Below are 23,382 nucleotides of genomic sequence, written 5' to 3' on the forward strand. Positions count from 1 at the left end.
TGCACTAATGGCCATTAATAACATGCATCTAAAGAAAAAGTTGTGATGTGCTGTAGTATTTTTCATCAGTTATATTGGAAGAGGAGGTGGATAGGATAAAAGTTGTAAATTCTAGCAAGTGTGAGCATTTCTTCTCTCATTTAATATCAAATTATTCTGTAAAGAGACAGATGTCCATGGATCATGCCTCCATATCTCTCTGACCACCCATCCTGTCTCCCATTGAAGAATGCATTAAGCTCATCTATTGTGAAATAAATCCTCACAAATCTCTCCAAAACAGACTTAAAGGTGTAATGGACTGAATTAAAATTGAGAGAGGCATATATATTTTTTTTTAAATACTAGGTAAAAATACTTAATCCTGATGAAAGGTATTAATACCTTGCCTGAAGTAAAGGTAACTTTGAACTATAAATAATGTAATACATTTTAATCAGTTTTATTGCAACAATTTTATCTGTGAAAGAAGTTATCTTTAAAGTTCCTTAAAGTAACTTGGAAGAAGGATATAATTCACTTCAATAGTACTGTAGTGGTAAATTCTCCTTAGTTTGGAATCTGAGCATGTTAGTAACTGCACACTTTGTTACCTCCTTTGTGAAAAAGCAACTAAAAAAGTAGTTACTTAAAGTGACAGCAAACAGAATTTTAGAGGAGCAGCATTTGTCGTTTAAAAAAAAAAAAAAAAAGTTGACTGAATATTTGCTCCAAAAGCTATGTGATTTACTCTATCAAAACCTTGTCTCAAGCAGAGAGCCAGCACAGTGTTATGGAGCATTGAATCTTGTTGTCCTTGCTTATATTAGAAAGATGACACCTAACATGGTTTTATATTTTTTGATGTCTGATATGTAGATATGTACAAAAGTAATTCCTTCTATTATTTCCATGGAAACAATCACAAATAAAAAGAGCACAATAACACTGTTTAGCAGAATGAATTCTCAGCTACACCATGCTATTTTTCAACATAATCAACACAATCACCACCTTTTGCTATGTATTTTCACCAGTAAAGAACAAGAGCCTGCATGCTATACTCAAAAAAGCTGCACCATTGTAGGTGACTCGCTGTCATTACTGCTGAAATGCACCACAAATCTCCTTTGGTCTCCTTAAACCTTAAGTGAGGATCGTGGAATATTATCACTGGATGCAAATTTTTCTGCATGGAGGAGTTCAGTGACATGCCTTTTCTTCATATGCCCTTCCATGTTAGATGCCATTTGATCAGGGGTGAGGGAGAACACAACATTGAGGACGCTTGTCTTTTCTAAAGTGGAGATGAATGGGACACATTCTTTATTATCCAGTTTCTCGTGTAATGCTTTGCATTTTTGAAGCAGTGATGGAAAAATGTTAAATGTGTCCATACTTTGGAACGTATGATAGATTTGCACAGCTGCTTGACTTCATTTCACAGCATTAAATATGATTTAAAATAGTATTTTAAAATATTTTTCATTACAGAATGGTAGTATTTTATATCTGCTAGTATTCTAGAATAAATGTTGCCTAGTAGACTGCAGAAATAAGTTCAGTATAAATACTGTGAATGAAATCAGGGTGTAGCTGAGGAATACAGACGGTATTGTTCTCAATTGCTTGCTCTTAACACTGGAAGCCTGTATAAGTACTGCAGGCTCTGAAATTAATTTGATCTTTTGAAGAAAGAAGAGTTCTTACGTTGATAATCAGAATCAATTTTGATGCTAACTTCAGACAATTTCCCTCATTTGGCAGAATTGAGAGAAATGAAATAGGAGACTGGAAGTTGCCACACTGTTAGTAGTTTTTTGGGAGTTTCTGAGTTATATTAATATTTAATGTATTAAAGCTAATCTTGTAATGATGTATATATTTAGAATTACGTTGTGTGGGCATTTTTTGTTTGCTTTTTTGGTGTTTATTGTGAAAGTAAAAATTCTTAGCAGCGCAATACTTTACAGGAAAAATATGTTACAGAAATATTCTTTGGAGTAGGTGGTACAATCGTAATGCTCATTTAATAATGCACGTCAGATTTTTGGAAGTTCTGTGGTATACCATAAACTGCAGTGCTTTTTACAGTTGGTTAGTTTATTCTTTGAGTTGTTTGTATTCAAGAGCACTTTCCTCTTTTTATTATATACTTTTTAAGTATTAATAAATAGATAAATTCAAATTCTCCCAGCTTTATATGTTCCTCTTCTTGCTGTAGGTTTTGTTTTGTGCCCAGACCGAGCGTGGATTGATAATGTATGCTAGTAAGAATCGCTTGTGATGTAACACCAGTTCCTGAAGTCAGAGTGAGGTAAAAGCATCACGCATATTGTGACGCATTTTAGTGGGATTTTCTTCTCTCTGGTTGATGGGCTGCTAGTAATGCAAGAGGCATGCAGACACGATGAAAGAAGCTGAAAAATGTTTAATAGCTTCAAGGTACTCAGGGAATTGGCTTGTCCCTTGAAGGTCACCTCTAGCTAGTTATAAAGACAAAAGCCTTCTTGGCCTGAAATCCCTGTGAGGAGAGGTTGGGTGTGACAATAGATTATCATCTTTGTATGCTGCTTTGTCATTCAGAGTAAAACTGTAGCTTCATTTGTAGCTGTGAATGTAAGTCTCTAAATGTAGACTATTGGGAAATTTTCCAGTGTTAGAGGAATTTTTCCTTTTAGGAACTTTGTTGTTTAAATGAGGTAGACTATCATTATGACAGAGTACTTTAATAGGAACAGTCTACTTGTAGTAGAGGGAGCAAGGGAGTAGAGTAAGAATGCTCTGTTATTTCTTCTTTTTCGGGGTATGTATGACAGTTGCAGCTATGATGCTCTTTAATGTTGGGTCCTCTAGACTGCCTAAAAGTAGGCATCAGAGGAAAGTGGCAAGATTCATGTGGTCCTTAGATTTCTCTTAACCAGATGTTTTACGTGATGTCTAGGACAACCCTGCCTGTGGTAAAGCCAAGGATAAAGTGAATAGTTAGGAAAGTTGTACTTTTCACCAGCTGTGAAAAGGGTAAATTGACGCAAAGGGTGAGGTAAATGTTCAAAGTCTCAATCACAGAGAAATACTGTGACTCTTGAAAAAGACTATACCAATAATAGTAAACATAAAGGAAACCTACTTTCAGGTCAGTTGTTAGAACAGTTAGTATCTTTACAGTTAGTTGGTAAAGATGTTGAAGAGCACCAATCCCAAGATGAACTTCTGGGGTCTTTGTGACCAGCCTCCACCTTGCCGTTGACAACAAGACTCTGAATATGACCATCTGATCAGTTCTTTATCCACAGAATAGTCCAGCCTTCAAATCCAAATCTCTCAAATTTAGAGATAAGGGTGTGGTGCTGTGATCATGTCAGACGTTGTTCAAGACAACATCAGTTGCCTTTCCTTTGTTCACTGATGCTGTTACTCCATTGTAGAAAGCCACCAGATTGGTACGGCATGACCTGCCTGTGGTGAAGCCATGCTGACTGTTTCCACAACTTGTATGTGCCTTAACGTGTCTTCTAGGAGAATCTGCTCTGTGATCACCTCACCTGAAGTGAGGCTTACTGGCCTGTAGTTTCCCTTCAATTCATGTCATTTGGCCCTGTGGATTTGTCACGTTCAACCTTATGAGGAGAGCATAGACTTACTTTGCTCTTAGAGCACAAGGAATTTTTCTTCCCTGATCCGCAACTCAGGATCACCAGTTCAGGGATATGAGATGTGAAGGAAGTAATTCTGCTGACTTTTCTTTCATTTGTATTTTAATGACAGCTTTTTACAATCATTTTAATATAAGCCCATCCCAAAATAGATAACTAGAATAGTTATTGTTATTGAAATTACTTCTCTAAGAGGGAGGATACAGTTTAACATATCTACAATGCAGACTTCATAACACAGCAAATGCTGACTCTCCTATAAAATGCCAGGTAGTATCTATAATAAGCAGAATTTATTTAGGGATGATGAAAGGCAAATATTAACTTTGGCAAATGAGGTCAAGAAGATGAGATACAACATAGCATACAAATGGTGAAACACTACTTTTCATTTATAGTATTCCAACCCTGAAAGGGGAAGGAACTCATTAGAAATTATTGAGCTTTTGTAAACTCTGTAACCTAAGTCAACTAAAGAATTTTTATTCCTTAGGAACATTTTTCAGACCAGATGTTACTGCTGATACAGTTCATTCCTCCCACTTAAGTGTTTGTAGCTCATAGTCTACTTGGATGTTGTTTCTCGTTATGTATTATTAGTGGTTCTGAGAAAAAGATAGATTCTCCTATTATTGCTTTATTTGTAGTCATTGTAATTCACACTGAACAAACTTATTGAATGATTGTGAAATAACATTACTGATTTTATAGAGGTATAAAACTGCCATAAAATATTTTCTTCTCGTAAGCAAGCTTATCTCTTGAAGTATTATAAAACATGAATTCTTACTTATCTTCTAGTAAAAACACTATGCTATCTGTTATACTAGAAATTCAAGACAGCAAAATCCTGTGTCAAACAATTTTATAGAGAAAAGCCTTTGTAACAAAATGTTAGTGATTATTGCTTTCATTTGTAGTCAGTTCAGGTGCCATAATAATTCTGATGGAGTTCCACTTATTCAAAAGGAAAGGCTTTTTCACAGTTTATGCTAAAGACTTTATGGACAATTAATTGTAATAGACACCTTAAAACTGAAAGCGCTTTATTTGTGCTATCATTGGCATTTGGGATAGTATATAAGTATTTGATATAGGATTTCTTTTTGTATGTTATGCTGGAAATTAAATGATGGCTAGCTTGCAAATAGATCAGATTAGCTACTACTCTTACTAAAGCAAGATATTTCCCACCATTATCCATTATGCCACTACTGTTTAATTGTGCAGTTGGACTACAAAACTGCTGAAATCAAAGCTTTCTATGAAATAATTGTTTAAATAAAGTATGTGTGTGCAGCACAGCTAATACCAAAATAAGTTATTTAATTGGAATTTTCTCTAGAATTTTCTGTTTGAGATACAGCAGTATCGTGAATTTTTTGTAAGGATTATATTTTTAATGTAGACAATAAAGTATTTGTTAAAATGGTTTGAGGATTCTGCATAGTTTTATCACTTCTAGTTTATCGTTCTGCATCCTTTGCACTTGCAATATTGAATTGGTTCCTCTTCTTTCTTTCCTTCCTGTGTCATAATCATGGTGTATTTTTCCTTTTAGTACTTTTAGCCTGAAATGAGTAAGTCTATAACACACTGACTTCAGATTAGAAGCGAAGTCTTCATTTGTTTTTCATTGTTAATCTAAACCAATTAATAAAATAATAATTAATAATCTATCCAATTAATAAAACTACTCAAGAACTAGGAATATTAGACCTGTTTTCATTATTTTAAAAGTGCAAGACAAAAAGCACTTCCACTTTTCTTCTTACTAAAGAAAACCAGCTCTGCCACATAGATTTCTAAGTTGGCTGGTGATGTTCTACTGCTGTTTGTGGGGAGACCAAGTATTCTGCCATACGACCTATCATTCCATTTTTGAAGAGTGGAAAGGTCTTTGCCTCTTTTTTTGTTTCGAAAGTGTTGTGGTTTTAATTTTGCAATATCTTGCTGATGATGTGCTGCAATCAGAGTTCACTCTAAAAACACTGTATTGGGAGTTAACAATCCATGAGAAAACCATGTAGGCAAACTTCACTAAATGAATATTGTCTTAAATGCTGGACTGGAAATGAACAAATTGACTACAAAAAAAGTTCTTTGACTTAGGTAATCAATCTTTCTCCCTCCTGTGTCTTTAGTCTATAGGCTGCACTTCTGATGGGTGATGGATGAAAGGGGAGGTGTGTAGGGAACAACTAGCAGGACAGCTGAAAGTACACTGACTTACATATGCTACCTTGTTGTATTTAGAAGATATTCTGCTTATGTCGTGAAGTGACTGCAGTGTGACTTAACAGTCTGGGCCATTTAGCCTGCCTACTTATCTGGCAAGTACTCAGTGTAATCTTCATCTGAATGCTACAGATATTCCAGGGTAGGAAAGGAGAAGATAAAGATAGGAAAGGTGTTCTATTTTACTTTTTGATACACTCTTCTGAAAAAACAATTTGAAAGTATTCTATGTGAAATGCCTTTTGTCAGTGATGTGTACGTAGCGCATTGGTGGAGAACGGAAATGTCTGAAGCTTTGGTGACAGGCTGAGAGGCTCTCAGAGCAAGAGCAATGCTGTACAGGCCAGGGGAGCCACAGAAGTGGTTATTTGAGCATGATCAAATAGCTTGAATAAGCCTTTGCTATGTAAGAGGGAAAGTGACACCTCTGAGAGACAGCAATCTCAAATTCTGAGTGAGCTTTTCCCTTGGGTGCAGAGAAGCAAGCAAACAATTGTCTCTTGATGAAACATCTAGCAGATATTAGATATTTTGAGCTATACTTTAGAAAAAGAATGCATGCACGCCTCAACTGTGTAGTTTGTTTAGCTGATTATGTCTGAAAATGTATGAAGTTTGCACAAAGAATGCTTTGCTTAGTATCCTGAAGCGGATGGTTTGTTAATGAGTCTTTAACATTTGATTTGACCTTTCAATGGGCAATCCATGTACATCCAGAACAGCATTCTAACAATCTGTATCCACTTCCATGTATTTATTTAAATGAATCTTATTTGTGATTATCTTAATTATTGGTCTTTTCAGTCACCTTTCTCCTTTGTCTTTTGATCAAACCGTATCTGTAGCAACATTTTTCTCTTCAGGAAGCTAAGTCACTGAAGCTTGGGAGGCTTGAGTCAGCTAATGAGTGACTGTGGGTTATGTGATTGCAGCTCACGCATAGCAGGAGAATTTGTTGTCTGGATGAACAGAAAACAGACTTCTGTGGTTATGTACCCTAGACTCTACACTGCATATCTATTTTCTCAGAAGTTATACCACCTGGTTTTTATTCAGTGAACAAGAAAGATGAAACATATTCTGTCTACTTTTAGGTGCTGGCTTGAGATCAGAGTGAGCAATCCTTTCCAGACGTAGAAGTACTTCTGGGAAGCATAGCAGGTAGAAAGCGAAGGGAATTTAAGCTCATTTTTGATACACTCTTCTGAAAAAGGATTTGAAAGCATTCTATGTGAAAGGCCTTCTGTCAGTGATGTGTACGTAGCACATTACTGAAGAATGGAAATGTGTGAAGCTTCAGTGACAGGCTGAGAGGAGTTTAAGCTCATCCATGTGGAGGTCAGTATAAGGAAACAGCTAGGATGTGAAGCATCTTCACAAGCCTATTCAGTTTTTACACCATCAGAGAATGCTGTTTTTGTGTTCAAGATCCTCAGGTCCTCTGGAAATGTCGTTTAGGTGGGGAAGGCTGTTTGAGGAAGCAGGTGCTCTGCAGGGGTGACCTAATGTCCTGCTGATATAAATGGAAATCTAATTCTACTTTGATTTGACTACCTTACCTTGTCAGTTATACTTAATTTATGGCCCAGCAGTAGTTTTAGAGTATAGAAACGTTGTATAACTACATAGGTTGCTCTGAAAGTAAAGCCTCCAATTTATTTCTGTGGAAAATGTCATAGATACAAGGAGCACAAAAATACTACTTGATAGAGCAAATTCTTAGCTACGACACATTATTGTTCAGCATAGTCACCAACATTTGCTATACCTTTTCTCCAGCAATAAATGTGAGGCTGCATGCTGTGCTGTAAAAATCTGCAGCAGTGGAGGTGACTCACTGTCAACACTGCTGAAATGCACCACCTCACTGTGCTCACATCCACTGCTTGGTCTTCATAAATAGTCAGCAATCACTGATAAATATCAATCGTTGCAACTTTTTTTCTATGTGAAGGTGTTTGCTGACACACCTTAGCTTCATACATGCTTCCGTGACAAATGCAATTTGGTGAGACTGCCTCACTGCTGCCATGTGTCACACAATAAGAAAACGTAAGAGTACCGGTGGGAATTATTCAACATCTGCTGCCATACCACTTCTGACAATGTGGACCAAAATAATAAATCAGGAGGCCTTACTTTTGGAGTACCCATTGTAATCAATCCGTTCCTGTGGTAACAGAAGCTGTATATGTAACTAAGGTAATTTATCTCTTTTCCAATAGTTATTATGAATACCCTTTTATCCAGTAGCATCACAAACTACAGTACACTGAATCATACTTCTGTAGCAGGATAGGTATTCCAGTTCAGAATGCCTGTGAATTGGAAGAATAACTGTACGACAATTTCAGGTTATAACACCTCAAGATTTCACTTCAGTGCAACTATGGTTGTGCCATTTCATTAATATTTGTTCATAATACATTAACCAGCATAACAAAGCTTGAACCAAATTCTAGGAAGATGTAATTTGCAAGCACGTTGGATCAATTATTCACTTTCTCCAAAAGCGTAGCAAGTGGGTGTGATTTAAAGGCCAAGTATCAGTAAGCTCAACAAATGCATTGTTCACTGTAACTTTTGAGGAGGAAATAATACTTCCTTATAAATAGTCATAAAACTTGCAGTAACAAACCTGTCGTGTGCTGTTAGCGAATTCAAATCGTTCTCTGTGGATAGTATTTTCAGATAATATTTTTGGTGAATTGTGGCTTTTACTCCTTTAGTGAGATGGCAACCATCCCTTCCTCTGTCATTCACAAGCAAGGCATGTGAACAAGTTCTTTAAGAATGTGCAAGTCTTTGAAGTGATGTTATCGTTTTACACTATGTAAATTAATTTGAAAATTCAATTTTTCAATGAATTAACTAAAAATTAAAAAAAAATTCAAGGTTAAATTAGTACTCAAAGCTGTCTGCACCCCTGAAGACATAAGGCTTGCATTAACACTTCTGCTTTTGCCATTTTCCATTCAGTTGTTTTTACAGTTTTGGGCTGATAAGTCACAGATTTTCCGTTCTTTAGTTTCGCCTAGAAAGCTTAATGCAAGCAGCAGACAGGTGAATGAAAGCTGATGTCATGGGCATCCATGCTCCAGGAAAGGAGGAAGGGGGAAGATAGGGAGATGGGCCCAAGGAGGAAAACAACAATGGTAACAAGCTAAGGGAGAAAACTAATATACTAAATACGATATCGGAATTCAGGGTAATATAATATAATGCAATATAATTGGAGTTGAAGCTAATAAAACAAATAAAATGAGTGTGTGCAAAAAAATCAAAGGTCTTACTCTAATGCTGAAGGTAAGATGGCTAGGGAGCATGCACTGCAGAGATGAGCAGAAAGGAAAAGGGAAATCTCATGTCTACCAAACAGTTTTATCTTTCCCTCTGAATAGAAAACAGAAATGGAGTAACAAAGTCTTTTGGGAACTGTAGTTCTTTCTTTCTGTTCTAAGAACAGGTACCTGTACCACAGGACTATGGACAGTCCACAGAACTGGAGCATTAACTCTTTAACATCTGATATTATGGTGTGGAATACCAATAACAAAAGTCATAAAACCCCAACAGAAGGAGAAAATACAGTAATTTTTCTCGTTTTCTTCTGCACTTCAGAAAATAAATACAATCATGGCACTCTTTCTGGCAATGTAGAAGTAGACAGTGAACAAAATACCCCATAAATCACAAGTGTTGTTGTCTTCATTTTTTCTTCAATCATCTCATCCATCTTCTTCTTATCTCTTCTGTGTCAGAGGCAGAGATGAAAATAAAGGTACAGTATAAGCTTTTGAGTGCTTTTCTGATTGTCCTGTGATTCTTTAAAGCCCTTTATTTAATTTTATATACTGACAGTGACAAAGGAAGAAGTTGAGTTGATAAGAAATCTCCTTTTGATTTTTCAGGTATAGCTAGCTAAACTTTACTCTGAGGCTGAGCTGCACATGACCTACCTGAGGAGGCAGAAATATATTTAGGAATGAAGGGCAAATTTTTCTGCGGGATTTTATGGGTGATGTTTTACTTGTACCAAGTACTCTGAACGCCTGATAGAGGGATTAATTTCTAGTAAAATCTTTGAATATGTGTTACTGCTGATACCATTACAGATGTTAAAAGCTTCCTTCCCTGTAGCCATCTGGAAAGATGACACACTGCCGAGAAGTAAACATGGAGAGTTACATTAAATAGATTTTGATAGCCAGAGGTGGAGGAAGCATTTGGAGGATGAAGCATTCCTAGGATACCTGTTGTTAGATAGCTGTAATTAAATGGCTTAATACCAGGTTCTTACAGTGTTTTCAGAAGATTGATGGTGCTCCTGTGCATTCTCAAAGTTATTAAATAATAATTCTTAATTATTAGTGCAATTGTGACCATGTTAAAAAGAAGGTATTATTAAGATCTGATAAGAAAAACCATTTTATTAATACTCTGTGAATAACAGTCTCAAGTGATTTATCTCACTTTAATAGTGCAACAGCACACAGATCTGCAAGGTATACTCTCATTATTAAAGTCTTAGTGCAAATATTTAAACATCTAATAAATGAAAGACTTGACATTTATTAGAATGTAGATTCGGGAAGGGCTTAATAATGCTTTTAATGTAACTTGACAGCACTAAAAATTGTACATTAATTCTATTATTGGAATGCCTTAAAGGAAAATTACAGAGCAATGAAACTTTCATTTGTACATTCCTTCCACCTTCCAAGTCTCAACTGAATTCTGCTGTGATTAGAATTTGGTCATATATTTAGAACAAAAGCAGGATACTGAATCTTAGTGTAAGTTTTCCCCTAGACAAAGTGTAGAAAACTCATATAAATTCATTTAAATAGTAATTGTTTTTGTGACAATTATTGATCTATGTTTAGAAACGGAACTAGTATTTAGTGTCCCCAACTAATAGATGGGAAGGTTTCTTTTTTTTTTTTTTAAAAAAAAAAAGTTTTAAAAGGTTTAAAAAAAAAAAAAAAAGACACTTTAACCTGGACAAACTCAAAGCAGAATTATGTAAGTTGAAGTTTAGGATAACATCCTTCTGCTCATTCTTTTCTTAGAATAATGAGTCTTTAAAGAGTCTAAGGTTCAGTATCCATAGTATTTACATGCCTGTGTTTAAGAGCACAGATTCCTTTTTTTCTACTGCAATCAATGCATGTTGATTATTTTCTTTTGAGAAGGAAAAATGTATGATTTCATTGAACAAATTTATTGAGTTTAATATACAAATCTGGGACTATCATTCTTAATGTATTTTGTGCAAGCTCTGGAATTGAAGGATTTTAGATTTTCTTTATATCTCAGTGTGAAGTCATTACTTTTAGTGAGGTTGTTCAAGGCTTCCTAGTAGTAAATGCTGGATATTCATCTTCAGTGAATATTCACCATTCAGTGAAATGAGCAAGGATTTCACTCCTTAGGGAGGGGCCAGTGATGTTTGAGGCAGTGAGTCTAGGAGGATTTTGAGACATGAATGTTCGGAGCTATAAACCTTTGAGATTGTGATGTCTGTGCAGTTACTTATGGAGAGAAAAGTCAGGAGTAATCAATGCATCTTCTAATACATTCACATCCACTTCCTTGAGACACATAATAATATGAGCTTTTCTCAGACTTCGGAGCCACATAATTGTACAACAGCACTCATTTATTTTCCAAGCTGACGGGAAGAGTTTGGAATGAAGGACCTGTAATATCATATATGTTTTCTCTCTGGGTAGCAATGGGAGATTGGAGAAAGCCTGAAAAAAGAGACTTTCTATTCCTGTAGCCCCTGGCATTGCATCTCATGCTTTCATGTGCTGATGCCTATGTAGCTTTTTTTTCTAATCATTCTTAAAAAAAAGTTTTTTAACACTGCTATTCATTTTAATTGTTACAAATCTTTACAGTTTAATGAATGACGGCTGTTCGTGTAGGCTAGTTCTAGACAGCAAAAAACCGCATTAGGGTATTCATGCTTCTTTTTTCCATTTAACTTTAAAAATGGGATTCTCTCAAGCTGCTTCTTTTCAGAAGAGTACATATTGACAAGCGACAGTCCTTTAATGCTTTCTGACAATTATAGTGATTTTTGCCAATTTGAGCTGCCTGGAATAATGACTGTCTGTTAAAATAAACAATTAACGAATGTCTCCAAATGACCTTTTTGCAACTACTGTCTTTTAGAGTCAATATTAGCTTCTCTATATCATTTTCAGCAATTTTCTGTGAAATTGACAATTTTCTTCTAATTTTAAGTGTATAAATGTAAGTAATGTAACTGACAATTTGTATATGTTAGTTTGAATAATATTGCTGGTGCTAGTCTAGTTCTGTGACTTACCATGAGCACACAGGTTTACCTCAACAGGTTTAACTGTAGGGATAGAAGGAGTACTAATCTGTATGAAAATGTTTCATGCAGAAAACTAAAAAGTATAAAGAGTTGTTCTTTGTATTTTTGTGTCAGCACAAATGCTCCTGGAATAACCCAATGGCAACATCAATTTATAAAGGAAACTGGGAGTGTATGTGAGCAGTAATGGCTGTGCTGACCTCCATAAAAGTCTCACCTCATTCTTGATTTTATAAATTCTTTTGAAATATTTTAAGGCTCTATTTACTGATTCATGTTAAAATAAAAAAGTGGAAGTCTCAAATCAGTGCCACTTCTCTGTAGACACAGGAGAGAAAAAGAAATTTCTTCTAATCAACATCTGTGGTGTGCAAGCATTAGGGAATGAACTACAGACACTGTTGGATTACATACATCATGTAGGTCAAGAGCCTTTGAAACAACATTCAGTCCTAGAAAATAGAATGAAAAACATGTTCAAGGGGCAGAAGCTAGAATTCACAAGTGAAATTTCTATTTCAATAGCATAATTCCTGTAGGGTCCATTTAAGCTTCTTAGTAACACAACTCCTTGTAACGTATGTATTAGCGTTTTTTTTGTGACATGTAATTTATGCTATATATATCAGGGAATATATATTGGACACGACTGCAGTATTCCTTTGGTTATAAGAATGCAAAATGATGGATTGGTAAACCCTTCAGCAGATTTTGAAAATTCAAGGGGAAGAAAATGAAATAGGACTAAATCATATTTCTATGACTTATACTTTGCCATTTAATTGGTCTTGAAGCTTAGCAGATAGAAAAGGTTTTTAGCCCTTGAGGAACAAGCCAAACATGAAATATTTTTACAAAAATGGCTCAGAGAATTTCCAGTAAAAAAAGAAAAATGGCTCATGGAGCATACTTGCCTGCTATATTTTTGGTCAGTAGTAATTAAAACACAAACTGTAGATTATCCTTTGAATGGGAAAAACTGTAGGTGAACAACACAGCTGCCTTCATTCATCAAATAATGGATAAAAAATTCAACCTGCCAAGCATTTGGGTAGTGTCACTTTATTCCCAATTTCCTGTCAGCGGCTTCCAACTCAAAATGAAAGTATTTGAAGGAAGACCATAAGCTTAGTTTTGGTAGAAAGCAAATATCTCACTCATTTATTTAGAGAATTGTTCTGAGGCTGGTGAGAGAACTTATCTTGTTACACTGTATAATCAAAATTTCATGTAAGTGCAAAATAATGGTTAGAGAATTAAAACTTAAGCACAACAAATGCTAGCCTTGGGATACTGCAAAATATGGTGTTCTGCAGGAAAATGTTACGTTATGAATTTGAAATTACATTTCATTTCTGCAGTATTTTGCTATAAATATTCTCATTAACCTGTATTTTTTTAAATTATAAACCAATGGCTCTTGCTAAATATTTTTAGCTATAAATACATGAGTCTCTTCACGTATTTAATTGAAACTATTCATATGTCAAAAGTTAAACCTGTATGTTAATTCTTTCAGAGTAGAGTTACAGTAATCTGTGTTAAGCAGTTGCTGACTTGTAATATATTGCAATACTATTCTAGCTTTGTTTTTTTTCAGGGCATAATATATAATGTTGTTTAACTCTAATCTGTGAAACAAATATAGAATGCATAATCTGAATTTCAGTGCAAATAGGTTAAGCCAAGTACTCCTGTGGCATGAAGGACACCTCATGCTTCAACACTAATAAAGTGGACATGTATCTTGGAAGGTTTACAGATTTAACTCTGGTTCCATGTTATAGAATTAGACTTGGAAAGATCTGTCAGATTAATTTAAAAATTAAAATTTCAAATTTGCTTTCCACACAGAAGCATTAGCACAAGCAGTGGCATTTCTTTGTTTGGCTGAAAAGAAGGACTGAAGCTGTTCCGGGATTTCATCATACCTTCTGGAAACCAAGTGTATTCTGTGAAGTCTGATAAAAAGGTGGGGCCATATTTAGTTATTTTGCGTGGTGAATTTTAAATTAGTCTTAGTTTTGAGCTAATTTAAATTAAGAAACTGAGAATCATTCATATCCTTTCTCTCAACGATATGAAAAGAAAAATTCAGTATAAAATGTCCTTTATTGTTACGATACACACTATAAGAAAGCATTCTGCAAATATATTATATGCCTGTTACTTTGAGTCCGAGATGATCTTTGATATGTTCCTTTGCATAATATAGCAGAGCACTATGCAGCCGTGTGCTTTTAATTATCATGTGATTGTTTTGATGTTAAAATGTGGTTACTTGAAATAAAATATTTTATTACATGAGTTTTAGTTGTAAACCTATTCTTGATATTGTTTGTTGAGGTCAAAATAATACAATCTGTATCTTAATATACATTGGCTTTTGACACTTTAAAGACAATTTAGAGTAGAATGGATATTGATAATGCTAGGTGTTCAGAAAGGCTGTAAAATCACCAAGCTTTCACAACTGTTTTGTTTCTTTCCTTTTAGTTGAAAGCTGTCCAAATAGGTGAATCATTTAAAGTAACGCATGCGTAATACCTCAAAAACCTGAACATTTAACTGTTGAATACTATGCAGTAAGAATTCAAAGTCGTAGTTTTCTGAAGATTTGGATATTCAAAATGACAACTGAATATTAGTGTCTTGTATGTGTGTTTGTTTTTTAAGTTAACCTCAAAAATACTTCTCTAGATAACACTTTCCTTTTTCTGCCTTGGTATTTAAGTGCAGACTTCCTCAAATGCTGAAATAGATGAATTCCTGTACAATGAAGTGATGACACTTATTTTCACTTCAATGTTCTTTTTATTACTGAAATACAAAAGAAGTCCAGTTGTGTTTGCATGGTCCAATTGTTATATAAATGAGTAACTTTAATATAAGAACATGGTGAAAATTGTGTTCAGTGTGTGCAAACAAAAAGCAGATGAGAAATATTGTTTATTACTAAGATATTTTAAATACAGAAAGTAAAATGGTATGCTATACTGGCTTCTTGGCAAATTACTACAATGGACAGATGGTTTTTCATTATCTGTTATACAAAAATACAAGGATTGCAACAGTATGCAATCATCTGTGTGAGAGTAATTTTCAGGCTGCTTGTCCAGAAAAATGTTCTAAATCTTCGTTTGCATCTGCAGAACATCTGCTTAAGCTAGGATTGTCAGTGTCAGGTGTTTTATTTGCTAGTAAGCCACAGGCTGTTTTAAAATCTTTCTGAAGCCAAATAAATGAGTATAGTATAGAATTTCAGGGTTATCATCCAAGGTTTACAGTCTAGATGTTTTCCTCACATCAGATGATTTGTAAAATCTTACTCAATACTCATTGTACTTCTGGTAGCATATGGTCTTAAAAATCAGCACAGGAAAAAGCAATTTCTCTTTCTAGTAGTTTGCAAACGATGGGTAAAAATATGCATTCAGTTTAGATATTTATTTAAACAATGCCTGATAGCAAGACAAATTTTACACAGTGAAAGGCCTTGTTATAAACATCTTTGTAGAATGCATGCCTCAGTTAATTACTCTAAGGAGGGAGGCAGTGAATTTCACATCTACATTTACATTTTTTAAAGATACAAATGACCGTCTCCATTTGAAAATCTCAGTATGGAAGTCCCAATAGATAACTAGGCACATTTTTTTTGTTCCTCTAGTCATCTTATAAGCAACAAACTGGCAAATTTATTTAGAATTGAGAAATGCATTAGAATTGACAGAATCAGTCACATCGTTTTTTTATCAGTTCCTGCTGACATTAAGTGGAAGTGGCTTGATAGAATGAATATTAAAGAAGAATGGAGTTTTTCAAGCACACAGGTAGCAGTTCAGTATCTAAGTTTCATTGACTTTGGATAGAATTGGAATGGATACAGACCTCATGTGTTTTGAAAATAAAATGGATAACATTTGCTAACACATTTACTCATAGGTATGGGAAACTGTTGATAGGTCTGAAGATGAAGGTAGTTTGACTGATATCCTTGCTTTTGTGTCACTGTAACTTTATGACTGAAAATGCTTTAAGCCATTTTATTTTATTTTACTTTTTGAAATTAAACGTAAGCATTTTTCCTCACAAAAATGGAGATGCTGTTATTACTAATCTGGAGTTCTGATATGTAATACCCAAACATACATATTCAGCCTGCAAATTTGTCACATGGACTTGAGCATGGAAACTTTATTCTTTATTCTTCTCTGTATACTGAGCTTCACTAATACGTAACATTTAATATCACAAAGAAGTGGCTTGAGATTTCTCAATCAGTATTTTGAAGTTGCAAGTTTCTGAGACTGTTTGGAAATCTCATCATAACTATGGTGTAATTAGAAATTAAGATGAAGTAGTTTTATTTGTACATGCAAAATAAAGAATATGATAGTGACACAAACTGATCATACTAGAGCCACCAGCTACAAAAGGTAATTATTCTACCTAACAGGTGCTTTGCTTGAGGTGTGGATGATATGACTAGAATTGAGACCATGATATGATAGTTATCTCTATTACCCGTGTCTTATCTTCATAATTAGAAAAGGCTTATTCGGCTTCTTTGAATTTTGTTTTATAGCATGTTCTGGTATTTGTCAGTGAAACAGCTCTTAGTCCATAGCAACATTTCTGCTTTATTCGGAATATTGTGGTCAGCACGTGCTGAAATGTAAGCCAGTTGTTTCCTTACAGTGCAGTCTTCAGTGAAGTGATCATATCTTTCATGAGATCACTACATTTTCTGGAAAGAAAATTCAGATGGCTAGTGATCTTCAGCTTGTAGATGCAAGTGCATAAATACAAAAGTTTTTTTTCTAGATCTGTTCTGAGATTGCATCTTGAGCAAAACCTTGTGTACACCTTCAGAGATGCTCTGTGTTTCATTTACTCTGGTCTTAAAAAGTATTTAAAAAGTCTAGTTCAAAAATGTGATACTTAAATTCTTTTTTGTCCTGGTTTCAGTTTTTGCTAATAATGTTTCATAAGTACAGAAATTGATAATGTTTAGTGGTATGACTGCCACAACTGATGAAGTCTCTTTTCTTAAATGCCCTTCACCTATTGTTCTTTGTTTTTGTACAAATTTGGATTTTCATTTGGGAGCGCAAAAGGAAAGTTGCAGAAATTGTGTACATTTGATAAAATGATGCAATCGTAACAGTTGCTCTTAAATAAGCTGCCTTTGAAGATTCTGGAATCATTGTACAGATAGCTTCATTAAATGTCAATAATAGTGCTAGGTATAATTGGATGATTTGAAAGGAATTTTTATCTTTCATATTTCATAATTTGGTTGTTATACTTGTCACTGTAAAGTAAGATTAAGAAGTAAAGGGTACAAGAAACCAGTCCTTAATATGTTTCTTCTCTACTTCTCAATTTGTAAATCTGTAATATTTCAGTCTAAAATGAGTAGGCAAAAAGATGGAAAGTCATTTAATAAAAAATCATTCAGTCTGCTGAAAGTTTAGGTTTCATAACTTTAGGTGCTATTTTGAAAATTGTAAATGATGACATAATCAGACTAGACTTTTTTTAAAAACTTTTTTTAGAAGGCTTTACCTAATTTCACCTACATGGTATGTTTCCTTAGATTTTTCTGTTTATGAAAAAAAAAATGCTCACTGTTCCAATCTGAATTGTTTAATGTTTTTTGTTTTTATCCTTGACTGAAATGATCTTTTCTAACTCCCTTAATTCAACATGAACTTTTAACTTCAGTATGAGCTTATTTTTTGAGCTAAGGATTTATTTGCCTACATCCCCCCTTTACAAATAAAGTTGTGTTTCTCATCTTAATTTGATCAAAGATCAGCTTGTAGGCATGTGGAATGAAATCATTCAACCACATATACTCCTCATCTTCTAAAAAAGCAAGCTTTTTTTTTCAAGGTATATTATATTTTCTGTCAGGATTTCAAATAGAAGGAAGACATAGAGTAGATGAATGAGTGTTCTATTGTATTGGCAAAATTAAAGCAAGCATTAGGCTTTTCTCTAATATTATATCCTATGAAAATAAATCTGTATTTATATAAACCAAATGATACAGATTTATAGTAATTGAAGTAATTTAAGGTGTTATGTAGAGACTGTACCATTATTTGAATTAATTCTTTGAAAAATAAGTATTAAGAAGGACAAAAATGAATACTTAAAACACTACTTGCAAAAATGCAACATTAGTATTATATTTGCTCATTCAGATAACTATAGCAAAACCAAGCATATTGACTTCAAATATTTAAGCAGAATTTTTACAGAGAAGATTTTACTTAAAAGCTATTTAAGTAGATACACTTTTTCCTGTCGATAGTGGAAAATTTGGTAAACATACTGTAGTATTAAATCCAGTACTAATTTGATGCTTAACAAGTCAGGTTAAGACTTATTGGTGAGATGATTACACTAGCTTTCATAATACTTTTCAGTCAGTGGCAAATCTATATTGTTTTTAAACTTCAGTTTCATCAAGTGGATTTCTAATGTTGAATCTGCAGTTTGAATGGTGACTTGTAACAGTTGGTATGAATAGCCAATTGAAGAGTTTAATTAAAAAACAAAACAAAACATGCTCTAATGGGAGCACCTCAGTGTGTCTGCAATCTTTTATTTTGTAATGCCACCTTTTAGCTTAAAAATAAAAATATGGTTCTCCAAGTTTTGTAAGTAACAAAAGAGTTTTGTGAGTTTTTTTCTAAAATGATGTATATAACTTGGTATCACGATATACCTCCAGCTTTAATATGCCTAAGTTTACTCAAAACTCTCTTTACTGGATGTTTGCATCTGTTGTCCGTATCCTTGTTGTGTTTGGAGTGTGCCAGTTGAAAATACGTAGATCTACATTATGTGAAATTCTACTAACCTCTCAAAAAGCTCTTCATATATATAGCAGAGATCTTTCCTTAACAGAATGTGTTGCTTTGAAAAGGTCTGGACTCCCAAATAAGAAAAAAAATATATTGTTGATTTAAGAAGCCAAAACAAATAGTTCTATGGTTTTAAGTAATTTAATATCTTAAACATATATTTTTTTCTGCTGAGTAATAATGAGTTGTGTTTTAGATTTATACATAGATGCTTTGTAGAACTGTCCACAGTGTGTTCCAATCCAGCATTGTATAGGATGACAGTAGTGCTCAAAATTCTGTAGCTCTAAATGGATTTTTGTTTGCCCTTGAATCCACTTTTCCAAATAGCTCAACAGAAAGTTTGATGCATTTGGTCTAGAATTAAAAACATTGTAAGTTACTTTGTTCATTTTTGCCCTTAGTTTAGATGACTGTTTTTGACAGGCAATACATTGGATTATGCAAGCTATCTGTATGTGTTGTGATACTATTACAGTGTATATTAGGTAAAACAAAAATATCTGAATTAGGCATTAGTTATTATAGTACTGCTGTATGTCTTCTCAAGAACATTTTCCATAGAAGCTGCATGGCTTGCATTTCTCTCCCATTAAGGTTTCTTTAGCCTAATTCAGCAAGATAGTTGAGCAGATTAGTGACTGCGAGGACAGGAAGGTCAATGAGTCTACTTAAATGAGGTAGATGGTTAAGTACCATCCTGAATCAGAGTATTTTTTCTGATTGTGTGATATGTGCTGCTACGTTAGTAATTGAAGATGTGTTCCCAGAAAAGCAAACGGTTTCATCCTATCTGGACCACATACTTTGTGTATTAAAAGGAGAACTGTAATTTCTTGTATTGAGAATGACTCTTTGTAGTGAAAACCTGGATACTGAAAAGGTTTTGGTCCAACTGCTAATTTGGGAAGATGCTATGAATAGATTTATTCTGCTTTAGTTGCACAACTTCAGTGACAGTGTAGTATACATTAAATGCTTGTGCAAGGAAAGGCTATTAACTATGGAATATAAAAAAACAAATTCAGAAGAAAATCAAAGCTTATCATTTGCTGTCTTGCAATGGTGTACTGTTTTCTTAAATACACAATAGTGTATTTAACAGAATTGTCACAAATTTGTTGATCTTCACAATGCCCCATTCTTTTTATGATTATCGCTAAAAGTTTACTGTTGGTGGTTTAATCTCAATGATCATGGCATTTTATCTGCTTGTGGAGAAAAAACTACATTTATTTACTCTGATGCATTAGTTAATTCTACATATACATAGAACTAAGCTCTGGAAATTGTGGAAATAAAACTTGGAAATAGGCATGAAGGTTACATAAGAGAAAAATTTATAATTGATTTTTTACAGCAGTGGGAAAAGCAATAACAGTTTTTGACCATTAGTTATTGGTGCTTAGCTTTAAGTATGCTTTGGCATTCATAATCTGAAGCGATAAGACCTTTGCTTACATCAGTAGCTTTTTTCTAATGTTAATGTAGTGAAAAAAGAGTTTATGGGAGAAAGTAGCAGAACAGATACAAGTAGAGCATTTTACGTTCTGAAAAAACATGGTTTTTAAAGGCTAAGTCTGAAAAATGTTTAAATTAGCTCCAACATAGGAAACACGTAGAAAACAATCAGGTCTGTTGATTGTCATATCTTCTTCCAAATCTTTTAAAGCTGAATAAAGTTTGAATATCCCATCACATGTAACCTCATTTCATATAACAAATGCATTAAAATGCACGTAGAAGTTTGTTCAACAGATGAGGAATGAGTTCTTAAGGAGGCTGTATTGTGTTATTTTGTTGTTGCTGTTAGTTTGTTTCTTTAATTGTGGATTGATTTTTTTTTTTTTTTGTGTATACCTTAATTTTGATAGGTCCCTGGTACTACAGATAGTGTAAGATTAGAATTAAATCACCTGTGCAAGACAATAAAAGGAGAATATTTTATAATTTTGAGAAAGAATAGTTTCTATAAGGAAAAATTAGCCTTAGCTGTAACAGCAAATTTCTGTGTACATCACTAGAAACTAGGATTTTCAGTCTTCAACTGAACCATTTGTGTTTATAGGATGCATGCAAAGAACTAAAACGTTAGTGTGCTTTATAACATTATTGCATAAAACAGAATCAATTTCAGTTAAAAAAAAAAATTACCCTAATAAAATGCAAGAATTCTAAAACTATAATAAAGTTAATACATACAGTGTAATTTAGTCAAGAACAAGAAATAGGGAAGTATGAGACAGATTTTACCCTGAAGCAGCTTTCTGGCTGTACATCTCTACTGTTCAGCTGTTTGTCCTAGAAGAAGTGTAAGATTCTAATTTTTTTTTTACACTATAACTAGTTGTTTTGGTGCTATGGCTTTGTATTTTAGAGAAAGTACTTTTTAAAGTTTTATAACTGAAAAATATGGGAATTCCTAGGATAACAGTATCAAGTTAAGTGTAACTCTTGACACTGCATGAAATGTTAGTGTTTTCAGGGTTATGGCATTTCTTTAACAACGTGGTCCTTTCCTTTGAAAACAAACCTTGCACCAAAATTTAATAGAAAAAAAGACAACAGAACTTTAGGTAGAACTCAACATTGTTCCTAATAGTTCCAGGCATATTGTGCTAAATACTGTTTCAGGATAAAACACACAACTCAAATTTCACTTGACAGCATCCATGGTAGAGGAATAGAACTCCTTTATTTTTCTTGGTGAGAAAATGTCACGTGGTCAGGTATTGTGTGTTCACTGGAGAAACCTGTTTATGTACTGCTTTTACCTTTTTAGTGTAAGGAGAGAGAAAAGCTAGGAAAGAGGAGCTTTGTCTCTTCCCTTGGGCAGTATATTGTATGCTGCAAATGTGTTTGGTATAAGGTGTTAATTAAAGATCCAACAGAACCGATGAAAGGTATTTTCTCCTCTTCCGTATCCAAGAGAATAATTTTCCCCTGTCCTTAGTGAGTCAGTGTCTGCACTGCCCTTTGGCAGTCACTTGAATCCTTAGCTGACTGAAATGTCCTCATTTGCTTTATTTTTCTCAGTCTACAGATAATATTCTTATTTTTCTGAAATTTTAATACCACTCTAAGAAATGTTTTGCTGAAGGAAAAGGAATCACAAAGCATTGTTTCACTTGGGTAATGGGAACTGAACGCATCATTTTCTTCATGAATTCTGCATGTATTTCCATAAGATAATGGTTTTAATTTATTTAGGAGGATGCCATCCCTGTAGAAATAGCTGATAACAGATACAGAGGTGTTTAAATCTTCAATTTTGTGCAGTTAATTGATGAGAAATAATTGTAGATGAGGCAATTAATAATAGAAATAACTGTAATTAAGATTTCTTAGAAGTCTTTTTAAGAGTTGCTCAGTTTCTTAGCGTTTGTACTGCTATGTACCTATCCTTGCTTCCACGTATAATGTGTTGTGACATGTTGAATGTTATATATTTCTGATGATTTTTCTTTAGGAATTTGACTGAACACAGTAACTGTAGCACTTGTGCTTGTGAAATCAAATTTATAAAATTAAAACGTAATTAGGATGTAATCTCTTTCACATAAATTCTGGGTAATATTAGTGTGACATAATTTTTACTTCTACTTTTTCTAAGTTATGAGTTGTCTTGCCAAACAGTATTAAAAAAATCTTTGTTTAATCCTTGCAGTTGGATCTTTGGGGACAGCAAATAGCAGGGGATTAAAGAAAAGAGTACAGCAAGAATTTGTTAGGAAAATCTATAACAGAAGGATTAAGTAACTGTCCCTAATGAGGCATCTGAATGTATCTTTTTTGGCTGAAAGACAGAAAAAATTGTAATGTAGCTTTAGTCACTGGGACCTGCAGGGTCAGCTGAGTACTGGAGTTTAAAATGTTATGTCACTGGAAATGCTATTGCATAGGTTCTATTCTTTGTCCCATTATTGTATGCTTAATAAATTGCAAGAGAATTTGGGTGTGATAATCTCTGTCTCAAGCTAAATGCAGTGCAGACAACTAAACTTCCTGATCTCCTGAAGCATCTGAGCTTTTCTCTGTTTACAATCCTCTGTTGCCTGCAGAAAGAGATTTCTTAAAACTCTCAGAAAGACAACAGAATTTAAAAAAAAAAAAAAAACAAAAAAAAACAGTATGCTGAAAATGGTAAGACCTTCTAAATGGGAAGAATGACTATGAACAGGCAGTGAGGCAGGAACTAGCACATCAGAGAATTTACACTAGTTTTAAATGTTTGCTGTTTTGATGTGTTGATAATACAGCATGAAACTGAGTTATG

General features: G+C 34.0%; 1 long non-coding RNA gene across 10 annotated transcripts in view; it reads left to right on the forward strand.

The window, feature by feature from the left end:
- Positions 1-23,382, forward strand: part of LOC125691910 (uncharacterized) — a 158,923-nt gene that overhangs the window by 43,695 nt on the left and 91,846 nt on the right. For 8 of the 10 annotated variants that reach the window (XR_007376313.1, XR_007376314.1, XR_007376315.1 and 5 more), the window contains one exon: positions 14,080-14,197. This is a non-coding gene — a long non-coding RNA (uncharacterized LOC125691910). Of the gene's footprint in view, positions 1-2,203; positions 2,297-14,079; positions 14,198-23,382 lie in introns of all 10 variants that reach the window. The other 2 variants (XR_007376316.1, XR_007376317.1) reach the window with 2 other exon arrangements.

This window comes from Lagopus muta, chromosome 4 (genome assembly GCF_023343835.1).
Source record: "Lagopus muta isolate bLagMut1 chromosome 4, bLagMut1 primary, whole genome shotgun sequence".
Lineage (NCBI taxonomy): Eukaryota > Metazoa > Chordata > Aves > Galliformes > Phasianidae > Lagopus > Lagopus muta.